This window comes from Sus scrofa, chromosome 5 (assembly GCF_054392235.1).
Source record: "Sus scrofa isolate SSC_HxYL_T2T_F1_AM1 chromosome 5, Sscrofa_HxYL_maternal_Yorkshire_Landrace_v2.0, whole genome shotgun sequence".
Taxonomy (NCBI): domain Eukaryota; kingdom Metazoa; phylum Chordata; class Mammalia; order Artiodactyla; family Suidae; genus Sus; species Sus scrofa.
In genome coordinates this window covers 110,538,014-110,550,106 of record NC_139387.1, presented here as the reverse complement: position 1 = coordinate 110,550,106, position 12,093 = coordinate 110,538,014, and the positions used below count along the sequence as shown (strand labels likewise).

Here is a 12,093-nt window from a genome sequence, read left to right as displayed (position 1 = left end):
GGATGGGATTAGACGTTGAGAGGAGAGAACTGCGATGCTACGGAAACTGGGGCCCATCATTTCTTTCATTCATGCCCATGCGTAGCCATGCGAGGGAAGGCCTGAGTCCTTGCTTGGTTTCAGTTTCTACGCAACTACATAGACCTGTATACTTAGGACTCCACACGCTCCCCTTTAGGGGGACCTTAAATATTTTCAAGGGGAAATTGGACTGTGAGTAGTATGCGCCTCATATAGTAACTTCAGAACCGGTATCCAGACGTGGAAAGATGTGACTCACTGTGTTTATCAAAATTCATATTTATTTGTGCGATTGTGCAATGCCTGTCTTCTCCACTGGACGGTAGGTTCCGTAACTCAGAGACCACGTCTGCTTTGTTTGCTCTGAGGTCATTAGTTTTTAGCAAAGTGCCCCAAACTTAATAGGAACTTAATGAATATTTGCTGGAAGAGTTAGGGGAGTTATTACATGCTAATGTGATTTTCCCCTTAGATGTATTTAGATATTTGCAGTGCTTTTGTGATCTTTAATTCTGGATTCCTTTTTTTCTGTAACTTGTAAGTTATCTTTTTTAAACTACTAGCTTGATCAATATATGATTTAATTTATTTTTGAAATAATCAATACAGTGTAAGAGAACTTAAACCCTGCGTTTCATCTTAAAAATTAATGAGGTTAAGAAAGAACATCCACCTTTAGGTGGCGCCACAGTTAACTTCATGTATCAGCTTGATTGGGCCGCAGGTGCCAGACGTGCGGCCCAGCATTGGCTGTGAGGATTCCATGGGTGAGGTGACATTTGGCTCCGTGGACTGAGTAAACCCGCCCTCTCTAACGTGCATGTGCTGCATCCAGCCGTCGAAGACAAGAAGGCTGAGTGCTTGCGCTCAGATGCCACTGTTTTCCTGCCCCGGGGCTGGAGCTTATCCATTTGGTTTCCTTGGTTCTCAGGCCTTTGTCTCAAACTGGAATTAGGCAGCCCTCCCCCCGGGTCTTCAGCTTGACGAAGGCAAACCTTGGGATTCTCAGCCTCCACACGCGTCGATTCCTTATAATAAATCTCATTATACATAGGATGTATATTATATACTGCATAATATATAATATGTATTATATAGCACATATATGTTATATATTACATAATATAATTTTGTGTTACATATAAAATATACACATTATATATATAAAGTGTATATACACATTATATATGTATATAAAATATACCTTCTATTTTCCTAGAGAACGCTGACTAATACAGATAGATTTCCCTAGGATTAAAAAAATATAAATGTTGGACAATTTATGGCAAATGCAACTATTTTAATACCATAAATTATTTCAGTGATAACTCAGTAGATACTCTCTTGTTTGTAATAATTACTGTTGTTCTGAACTCAGACCACATGATGCCAAATTTAAAGAACTTCGTCACTGATCTTCATCTTCATCACCAGTAGTTACAGCTCAGGATTAATGGCTGTTGAGTGGCTGGAACCGGTTATTATTAGAGATGTACATGAGCAGGAGCTTGGGGTTTTTTTCCTTAATATTTTTCCTAAGTACAGTTCTTATCTTCAAGGTGGAAGAAAATTCAAGTCTTCTCATGAGGATAAGAAAATAAGTCCAATAGTTATTATCATTCATCTGCAATTGCTAACTTCTCCAGAATATAGAAAAAATAGCTATTATAAATTTGAACTCTATAAATACATGCAGTAGTTACCACTCTTGTTCTGTAGCTCTCTGAAGCCTGGCTAATTATTCACAGCTGAAACCAAACCCAGTGAGTGCATAGAATAAGAGAAAAACCTAAGAACTAGAAGTTAATCTTTCCCCAAGAATCCCACTCTTGGGCATATATCCAGACAAAACTTTCCTTAAAAAAGATACATGCACCCATATGTTTACTGCAGCATTAGTCACAATAGCCAAGACATGGAAACAACCTAAATGTCCATCCACAGATGAATAGATTAAGAAGATGTGGTATATATACACAGGGGAATACTATTCAGCCATAAAAAGAACAAAATAATGCCATTTGCAGTGACATGGATGGAACTAGACACTGTCATACTGAGTGAAGTAAGTCAGAAAAAGAAAGACAAATACCATATGATATCACTTGTATCTGGAGTCTAACATATGGCACAAATGAACATTTCCACAGGAAAAAAAATCATGGACTTGGAGAATAGACTTGTGGCTGCCAAGGGGGAGGGAGAGGAAGTGGGATGGACTGGGAGTTTGGGATTTATGGATGCAAACTATTGCACCTAGAATGGATAAGAAATGAGATCCTGTTGTATAGCAGTGGGAACTATATCTAGGAACTTGTGATGGAACATGATGGAGGATAATGTGAGAAAAAAATGTATATATATGTCACTTTGCTGTACAGTAGAAAATTGACAGAACACTGTAAACCAGCTACAATGGAAAAAATAAAAATCATTTAAAAAAGAAGTTAATCTTTCATTTTATTTTACGTTAGTCTCATAAGCCTTCAATTTATAAATTCTTGTCCTTAACAAATTATAATTTATATTCAGTCAAATCTTAGTTTTGGTTAATTTTGTCTTATTAATGACCTTTCTGAGAACTTGGCTATTTATAGCCTATTTTGATTTTTTTAATTTTAAAGAAATTACGAAGTATAGAAATCAAATAAAATTTTTATGCTCAGCTTATATCTAATTCATTCTGGTTATCCATGGCTGGAATTAGGAAAACACATCTAGGCATTCCCATCATGGCTCATCAGTAATGAACGCAACTAGTATCCATGAGGATGTGGGTTCGATCCCTGGCTTTGCTCAATGGGTTAAGGATCCAGCATTGCCATGAGCTGTGATGTAGATCACAGACACAGCTTGGATCCTGCGTGGCTGTGGCTGTGGCTGTGGCTGTGACTAGCGAATGCAGTGCTGATTCAACCGCTAGCCTGGGAACTTCCATATGCCACAGGTGTGGACCTAAAAAGACCAAAAAAAAAAAAAAAGAAGGAAGAAACCATGTCTGTTTTTTTACCTTTCCTTTTAAATTGAGAGAACATTTGTTATGCTTTGATATTTATATAAAACCTCAGAGGGTAAATAGCCTACTTGATTTTGACTTAGAAAAATATTCCTCAATCTCAATATAACAACTATAAGATTAGAATGTAAAGTATGCAGATGAGTTTTTGCATAAAGTAGGTTCTGCACAATGCGAATATATTTTAAAGAGTCTTAAATAGCTAGCTGTAAAATCTGTAGGAAGACTTTAAGTTCTTATGAAAGTAGCTTCAAGTCACATCAACATCAGAAATGCCTATAATGTTTCAGAAACGAGTTCAAAGGGAGGGACTCATGCCCAGTATTCTAATATGATAAATGGTTTAATAATCTAGGCACAAGATATTTCTCCAAAGCAGCCTGTGGTTAGTCAAATATTTCCCACCCTTTCTTCTCTTAAGGAAGATTATCCTATTTTATAAGTAAGACTCCCTGCTAATTTAGTGCTCACGATGAAACAGTAAAATCTTCCTTGGTATTTCTGCTTTAAATATTGGTGAGTGAAACAAACTGAAATAACAATAACTTCAATATATTTTCCTAGTAATTGAGATATGGTTTCTGTATCTATGCTGCGATTAATATAAATGTACTACCGAAGATTGTTTTGATCCTAACGTAGTCATTGTTTATGTGGTAAGGATTGTTTTCATGTCGCCTGGAATGCAAAATATTCTGTGAAGTGCTTTTGTTCTCGACTCCTTGTTTATACTCTTGGCAGACAAATATAGATATATTTTCTCTTTGAGGTAATGGCCAACTAGTTTCTTGTACTCTCAGATCAAGATACAAGCATACCTTGGCGATACTGCAGGTTTGTTCCAGACCACTGCAATAAAGCAAAAATTGCAGCAATTCAAGTCACAAGTGTATTGGTTTCCCAGGATATATAAAAGTTATATTTAGACCGTAATGTCTTCCTTTAAGTGTACAAAACATTATGTGTAAAAAAAAGTACCTACCTCAATTAAAAAACACTTTATTGCTAAAAAATTCAAACCATCCTCTGAGCTTGCAGTGTCATGATCATTTGCAATAGTAACATCAGAGGTCCCTGATTCTAGTTCACCATAACAGGTGTCACCATATAGCAATAGTGCAAAAGTTCAAAATATTTTGAAAATTACCAAACTGTGACAACAGAAACACAAAAATGAGCAAATGCTGTTGGAAAAATGGCCCCAATAGGCTTGCTTATTAGCACAGGGTTGCCACAAACCTTCATATTATAAAAATGCTTTTTCTACAAAGTACCATAAAGCAAAGCACAGTGAAATGACATATGCCTGTATGTTTTTCCGGAACTCTTTAACAAATTTCCTGTCGTATTATTTGTGGCTCATTACATTTTTGAAGCAGCAGAAACCTGAGTTCGGTGATTTAATGTGATGCCCTGTATCATGGAAGTCGCAGTCAGCAGTTTAACAAATGCGTGTACATTGAAACAATTTGAGTGAAAAGATTTGCGCACACCTCCAAAAGCCAGTGGCCGTAGAAATAGCATGAGACTCCTGCTTTTGCGTTGACACCTGCTGCCTTCCAGAGACAAGCCATTGACCCCGAGGGCTGCCTTCCCTGGCCCGTTTAGTTTCCTTCGCAGGAACGGTGTCATGATTCTGCCAGTTTCTCCCCTTTGCTGCTCTGTGACCAGCAGGCGTACAGGTGTAATTCCTCATCTCCCAGCCTAGCAGAAGCCTCTGAGGAGGCTAGTCATCCACTCTAACTTTCATGGGTTTAGAGGTATTGACCTACACAAAAATTTCTCAGATGTATTTGACCATGGGACACTTTTGTAAGTGTAATTTTTTGTTAATTACTATACTAACCAGATACAATAATGGAAAGGAATAATCCAAACCACGATTAAAGTAGAAAGCAAAAATGGTCTCCCAAATTAATTGCTTAATAAATGATCAAAACATGACATTTGGTATAAAACAAAGGTAAAGATGTAAGCCCACATTACAGCCTGTAATCACTGAGTAGAAGCATTTAGTGCAAAGGTGAGTTGATGAATGCTGCCTGTGCCTCCTTGCTGAAGGTAAATAAGTTCTTTATGTATCAGATGATCACCGCAGGTTTCCCAAGGTTCATAGAGGAGGTGAGCGGTAGAAACAGACCCTCTGGATTTCATTTCAGCTTTACTGTTTATGATCTGTATGATTTTGAGAAAATTATTTAACCCCGATTGTCTCATTTTCTTTATCTCAAAATTAGAGTAATAATGAGGATACAGGAAATGCTTTAATAAGAGCACCTGGTTAAAAGTAATGAATATATGTTGGCTATTAAAATGGAAAAGCAGAAAGGAGAAATGAGTATTTGGTAGGGAACCAGTTTTGGCATCAGTTAAGTAAGGAAACAATGGCCCAACTGATGAATTTCATGATAATCTTTCAGTGCCGTTGGGAAACAACTAGTAATACCTCCGTGGATGTTAGTTTTCTGAAGGAAGGTGCGTAGAAACACCGACATAGTTAGAAGAACTTTATATCTAACTCTAGCCTTTTTCCTTACACGGTGTGGAAAAGGCTTTTATAAATATACAGTAGGATTCAAAGGAACATAAAGACACTAAGGAAAGAAATTTGTTCTTTTTAAGAACCTCAGGAATGAGTTAAATAACCAATTGCAGTTTATATCGTGTTACAAATATTCGAATGTCAAAGGTTACGGAGGTCCCTCCCCTTCTACCAAATCAAGCATTTTCTTAGGAATTTACTGTTAAGTCAGACTTTCTCTGCTTCTTAATATGAAGTTTTTTCCTCAAGGATAAAACCCAGAAAAGTAATGGAAATTGTTTCTTTACACTGAAGTATAGGTGATGTACAATGTTGCGTTAGTTTCTTGTGTGTAACGGTCATTCAGTGTGTGTGTGTGTGTGTGTGTAACAGTCATTCAGTGTGTGTGTGTATGTGTATGTAACAGTTATTCAGTTTGTGTGTGTGTGTAACATTCAGTATGTGTGTGTGTAACAATCATTCAGTGTGTGTGTGTAAAAGTTATTCAGTTGATGTGTGTGTGTATAACAGTTATCCTGTGTGTGTGTGCGTGTGTGTATAACACTTATTCAGTGTGTGTGTGTATGTAACAGTTATTCAGTTGATGTGTGTGTGTATAACAGTCATTCAGTGCGTGTGTGTGTGTGTGTGTGTAACAGTCATTCAGTGTGTGTGTGTATGTGTATGTAACAGTTATTCAGTTTGTGTGTGTGTGTGTGTGTAACATTCAGTATGTGTGTGTGTAACAATCATTCAGTGTGTGTGTGTAAAAGTTATTCAGTTGATGTGTGTGTGTATAACAGTTCTGTGTGTGTGTGCGTGTGTGTATAACACTTATTCAGTGTGTGTGTGTGTATGTAATAGTTATTCAGTTGATGTGTGTGTGTATAACAGTCATTCAGTGTGTGTGTGTGTGTGTGTATAACAGTTATTCAGTTTGTGTGTGTGTAACATTCAATATGTGTGTGTGTAACAATCATTCGTGTGTGTGTGTATAAGAGTTATTCAGTTGATGTGTGTGTGTAACAGTTATTCTGTGTGTGTGTGTAAAAGTTATTCAGTTGATGTGTGTGTGTAATAGTTATTCCGTGTGTGTGTGTAACAGTTATTCTGTGTGTGTGTGTAAAAGTTATTCAATTGATGTGTGTGTGTAATAGTTATTCCGTGTGCGTGTGTAACAGTTATTTAGTGTGTGTGTGTATAAGAGTTATTCAGTTGTGTGTGTGTGTAACAGTTATTCTGTGTGTGTGTGTAAAAGTTATTCAGTTGATGTGTGTGTGTAATAGTTATTCCGTGTGTGTGTGTAACAGTTATTCTGTGTGTGTGTGTAAAAGTTATTCAATTGATGTGTGTGTGTAATAGTTATTCCGTGTGCGTGTGTAACAGTTATTTAGTGTGTGTGTGTATAAGAGTTATTCAGTTGATGTGTGTGTGTAACAGTTATTCTGTGTGTGTGTAATAGCTATTCAATGTGTGTGTGTGTATAATAATCAGTGTGTGTGTGTATGACAGTTATTCAGTTGATGCGTGTGTGTGACAGTCATTCACCGTGTGTGTGTAACAATCATTCATTGTGAGTGTATGTGTATAACAGTCATTCAGTGTGTGTGTGTGTATAACAGTCATTCACTGTGTGTGTGTGTGTGAGCGTGTGAGAGAGAGATTCTTTTTCAGATTCTTTTCCCTCATAGGCTATTACAGAATATTGAGTATGGTTCCCTGTGCCATACAGTAGGTCCTTGTTGTTTTTCTATTTTATGTGTAACAGTGTGTGTCTGTTGATTCTAAACTCCTAATTTATCCCTCTCCCCTCTCTGTATGTTTTATTTTTAGATTCCACATATAAGGATATAAAGTATTTGTCTTTGGCTTACTTCAGTCAGTGTGATATTTCTAGGCCCATCCATGTTGCTGCAATGGCATTGTTTTTCATTCTTTATGGCTGAGTGATATTCCAGTGTGTACATCTATATATTTATACATATCTGTATCCATCTCTCTGCCCACACACACCGCATTGTCTTTATCCATTTCATCTATGGATGGATATTTAGGTTACTTCCATAAGAGTATTTCAAAGAAAAGAAGAAAGGAAAGAGCCAGTAGAAATCCGTAATGTCAATACACTGATACTCGAGTTGAGCTGCGCACTTACACTGACTTCGTCACGTCATTGGAATAAAGCATCTTATCAAAAGCGTACTGATAAAAATGAAGTCTCCTGAGGTCAGAAAAATCGGGTAGCCAATCTAAGAAAATTGGGGGGATTGAAAATGTGCAGGTGTGAAGCTTAACCTGACTCTCAGAGGACGAGATTTGATCACAGACAAAATCAGGGGTTTAGGATCATAGGCTTTGGAATAGCGACTTAGGCCAATTCCATCCAAATGTGTCCAGTTGTGTTGAAAGAAGCGTGAGTTTGTCAGAGCTGTAAAGACGCATCTTCAGGGGGCTCTGAGAGCTTGTTTTTAGCGGTTGCTAGTACAATGGAAACGCCCACTGTAAGCACACTTCTGTTCTCCTAGTCGCTAGTCACACTAGCGTGCTCTGAAACAGAGACACACAGCTACCTATTTTCTCCAGGAAGCACCAGGGGCGTCATGGGGCTGCTCATCTGTGCTCATCGGTGTTGCTGCCCTGCTCTGACGCCTTGGCGCTTACCTGTTTCCCCTCCAATCTATGATTTCGTCTCCTGGGTCCCAGAACTCTCGCTCCCTTCTCGCCTCCCAACTTTCTGAAATGACAGCAGCGTTGTTTTGGTTTGTCGACGTTGGGATTCGGCCAAGCACGTTCCTAGATATTTTTCGACTCGACTAACACCGCACCGGCGTGTTGTCACCGCCTTCCCAGCATGACAATGATGAGCCTGAGAAAGTTTTCTAAAATAAGATTCAAAATGGGTTATAAGCCAAGATAAAAGAAAATATACATCCATTACAGATCTTGGAATCTTCTAAGTGATAGCTCATGTTATTATAAAAATACCAGTAATTTGGGCTAGGAAAACAGTAACCTACTGATAGTGAAGCCACCTCAATTATGAAAAAAAAAAAAAAAAATCCTTGGGATTTCATTATTTGAGCCACCCCTACCAACTGAAGGTAGCAGAATTGGATGGGACTCGCCAATACCTCGCACGGGGAAGGTAAAGTCAAAGAAACGTCTCTGGGAGGCGTGGAGAATAAATGTGTGAAAAGTGCCGATGACGTGAAATCACAGGTAATGGTGCGGAGAACAGCCAACTGAAAAATAGGGCTCCATATTCAAAGGGCAGCTCACTGTGGACATGCAGGCCTGGGGCCTGGTGCTGCCAGATCTTCCCATTTCTCAAAAGAAGGCAGACGTCTGAAATATTCTGAGTTTTAAAAGCCAGCTAAAACCTTTGGAAAACACTGTGCTTGCAAACAAAGCATCTTTGGAGGACCTGATCCCCTGAGTACCCCTTGAATTATCTTGCTCTCACAGATATATCTGGAGGACTCCTTTTCTCTTGACACCAAATGCATCACCTGTACAGGAGTAACTCACTAAGATAGTAGCACCTTAGGGCGCGTGTGATCGAAGAAAGACGAGAGAAGCACAGCCGTGTTTCTTGGAAAATGTGTATCTTCCCAGAATACTCCAGCGGCCAATTTGCATGGCTAGGCTCCTGGTGATGGGATACAAGGGAGGGAACTGGAGCAAAGAGAGTTATGGGGACGAGGAGTGAGACCTCAGCAGAGACTTGCTGATTGGTCTGGGACTGACCGAGTTTAAAAGCATACTTTAAAAGCAAGGGTTGGGGGGGTGTTTTGTGAGAAGGAGGAAAGAAGGAAATATGAGCAGACTGTGGATGGTATGATGTTCAAAATGCTGCTCATGATAAACACTAAAGGGAACCTTTTTGGAGTCGTGGACGTGCTGGAGAATATGGCATGTACATTATGCTCTCCAAACACACGGTCAGCATTTTGATTAGAACCTGCCTTTCTCCTTTTTGGCTTTGACTTTATGTTGTGAATGTCCTCAGCAGTTCTCGTCTCAAGGCGACATTTTACTCCTGAGCTTTATGTAAAATATATTGTTTTATGTTTTCTTAAATATTTTAAACTGCCTACTTTAAATAGGCATTATGATTCTGTTTCATCTGCCTTCCTTCCATACCACGCCACCCTATACACGCAGACACACAGACACACACACACACACTTTAAAAAATTCTGTCTGGAAACATTTACGCAAATGTTCCTTTTAAGAAAATACGCAGATCTGATAAGACGAGTCGTATTTCCCACTGCATTGCAAAGATCTCATATAAAAGTGTACATTATGATTTATAAGCACGGAAAGTGGGATTTGATTTTGTTCTGAACTTTCGTGACCATTGAGTTTGTCTTTTGATCTCAATTTCCAGTAAAAAGGAAAAAAAAAAAAACCGTCTTTAATGCTATTCTTAGGACAGTGGAAATCTGTCACAAAACAGAGAAAGTGGTGCTGTTAGAAAATTAATAAATTAAACCCTTTATAGTAAGGTCGTGCTTTTTATTTTATCGTCATTCCCGTTAGCAGGAAGCAAGATTGTTTTCAGGATCACTACAGCCCCATTCTCTAGTTTGTCAAGCCATAAATTTTATCTAAAAGATTGACTCTGAACCTCTCTCTGGGTTCGCTGTAGGTAGGTGTAAGTACAGCTCCTGAACCTGCCTGCACGTTGAAACCACTGGAAATATTAGTGTAACGAACCAGAGGACTGCGAGGGGATCCAAAGGCGGCTGGCTCTCAAGTCCAGCTCTCTGTTTTCTATTAGACGTTCATTTCGCAGCACTGTTGGCCCAGCTCTGTCTTAGGGCCTCGAAAAAGATGAATCAGACCGTGTATTACAAGGTCAGAGAGGTAAAGGGCATTAAGTGGCAGGTGATATAAACGATTGCTCTAGGCAAAGTGTACAGTGTGACACTTGGTTGAAGCTTTCGGTCTCAGTTTCGGCAGGCACGGGTACGGAAAAGCATCTCTCTGTAAACAAAATCAACCATTGCACGATGAATAGACGTGGTCTCTGCCTCAGTCAGGGATGTGCTTGGTGGTGAAGGGGGCTGTCGGGCATCAGGGGGACGTGCTTCCCGCAAAGGGACAACGCTCCCTCGGCTCCAGTGTCCCCAGTGGTGGACAGATGCAACGATGCACACTGTCTTAGGATATTGAGGGAACGGGGAGACCCAATCTACGTGAGATCTCCAACTTTTTCAGGAGGCCAGTGAACAGCCACTGAAGACCCATGTCAGGTTCTCAAGTTTCCTGCACCTCAGTGCCTCACTGGTTAAAGTGTGGACCCGTGGTAGAAGCCTCCTCTGTGTCGCCTGGCCTATGAATGTGTGAAATATGCAAGGTCTCATGCCCTGCCTTAGATTTCCTGACACAGAATCTACATTAAATAAGTCACAGGTAATTTCTAGGCTCAACAGCATTTGATAAATTCTGTTCCAGGAAGGCATCAGAAAGGAAAAGTTTATTTTTCTCTATCGTGACTTGAAATTCTTGGCCCTTCCCCTTTTCTTTTTCTTGTGCCTTTCTTATGCCCCCTGGCCTCGTTTATTGATTCTTGGTTTCTCCTAGAGAACAGCTCATCTTAGCTTTCATGGAAATAAATCTTCTGAAAGAACTGCAAGATGTTTTAATGAATGGCCAGTGCAGACGGTCACACGACTCCATCCTTTACCTTGACAGGAGGCTGGAGTCTTTCCTGGCATCTCCATGTCGCCCTGGAGCTCCGAACTCATTCTCTCTTGCCCTCTCTTGCCCCATCTCTGCTCTCTCGTATTGATTTTACGCAAAGACAGAGTGGTCTTTCCGCAGCTAGACCTTGGTCACGCCTCTGTGGACTTCGCTTTCCAGGTGCGTTGTCACAGCACTTTAAACTGCAGGCTGTAGGCGTCCTGGGCGTGCTACTGATCCGGCTGCTGTGGCTCTTTCTTCTGCTTCTTTTCATCATGAACTGAACCTGGTCTCCACCAGCCACTTCTGAGCGCCTCTTTTGTCCTGTTTTCCTCCTATGGGCAAATGGCGTGTCCGGGGCTAGGTGGCAGGTGTGGAGGGTGTGTGTGTGTGTAAGACATCTGTGTTCTCTGGTACTCGTGTCACTCAACACATGGTGGGAATGGCACCGTTCAGAGGAGACCTCCAGAGAGAAAACCCACGTACGTATTTTCCTGTGGATTCTACACTCATCGAGCTCACCTGTCAGTCTCACAATCCTTTGTTTCTCTGTGGGTCTGTCTCCAAGTGGTTTGCATCTCAGTTGACCCTCCTACTGGAAGGCTCATCAATAATTTGTATTATAACTACCTATGTTTTTGGCATTTCGATGCTTTTTGAAATTTACATTCCATTTTTTCCTATAACAGCCATTATAGACTTGGTATCTGGGTATCTCAGTTTCACAGACGAGAATATGATGATTATGAAAATGAGCTGATTAGACTAAAACCACATACACTTGAACCAACACTGAATTTTTGGCCTTTGTTACTTTTCTGGAATCATGTTATATCACATACTC

The 12,093-nt window shown here is 39.8% G+C and overlaps 1 protein-coding gene and 1 long non-coding RNA gene across 31 annotated transcripts in view; both read left to right on the top strand.

Moving 5' to 3' along the window:
• NAV3 (neuron navigator 3) overlaps window positions 1-12,093 on the top strand; it is a 602,126-nt gene that overhangs the window by 295,386 nt on the left and 294,647 nt on the right. The gene's annotated exons all lie outside the window — the stretch shown is intronic.
• On the top strand, window positions 3,365-8,540 carry LOC146403617 (uncharacterized). Its single transcript, XR_014804613.1, has 2 exons — window positions 3,365-6,646; window positions 6,716-8,540. It is a non-coding gene; the product is annotated as an uncharacterized LOC146403617 (long non-coding RNA).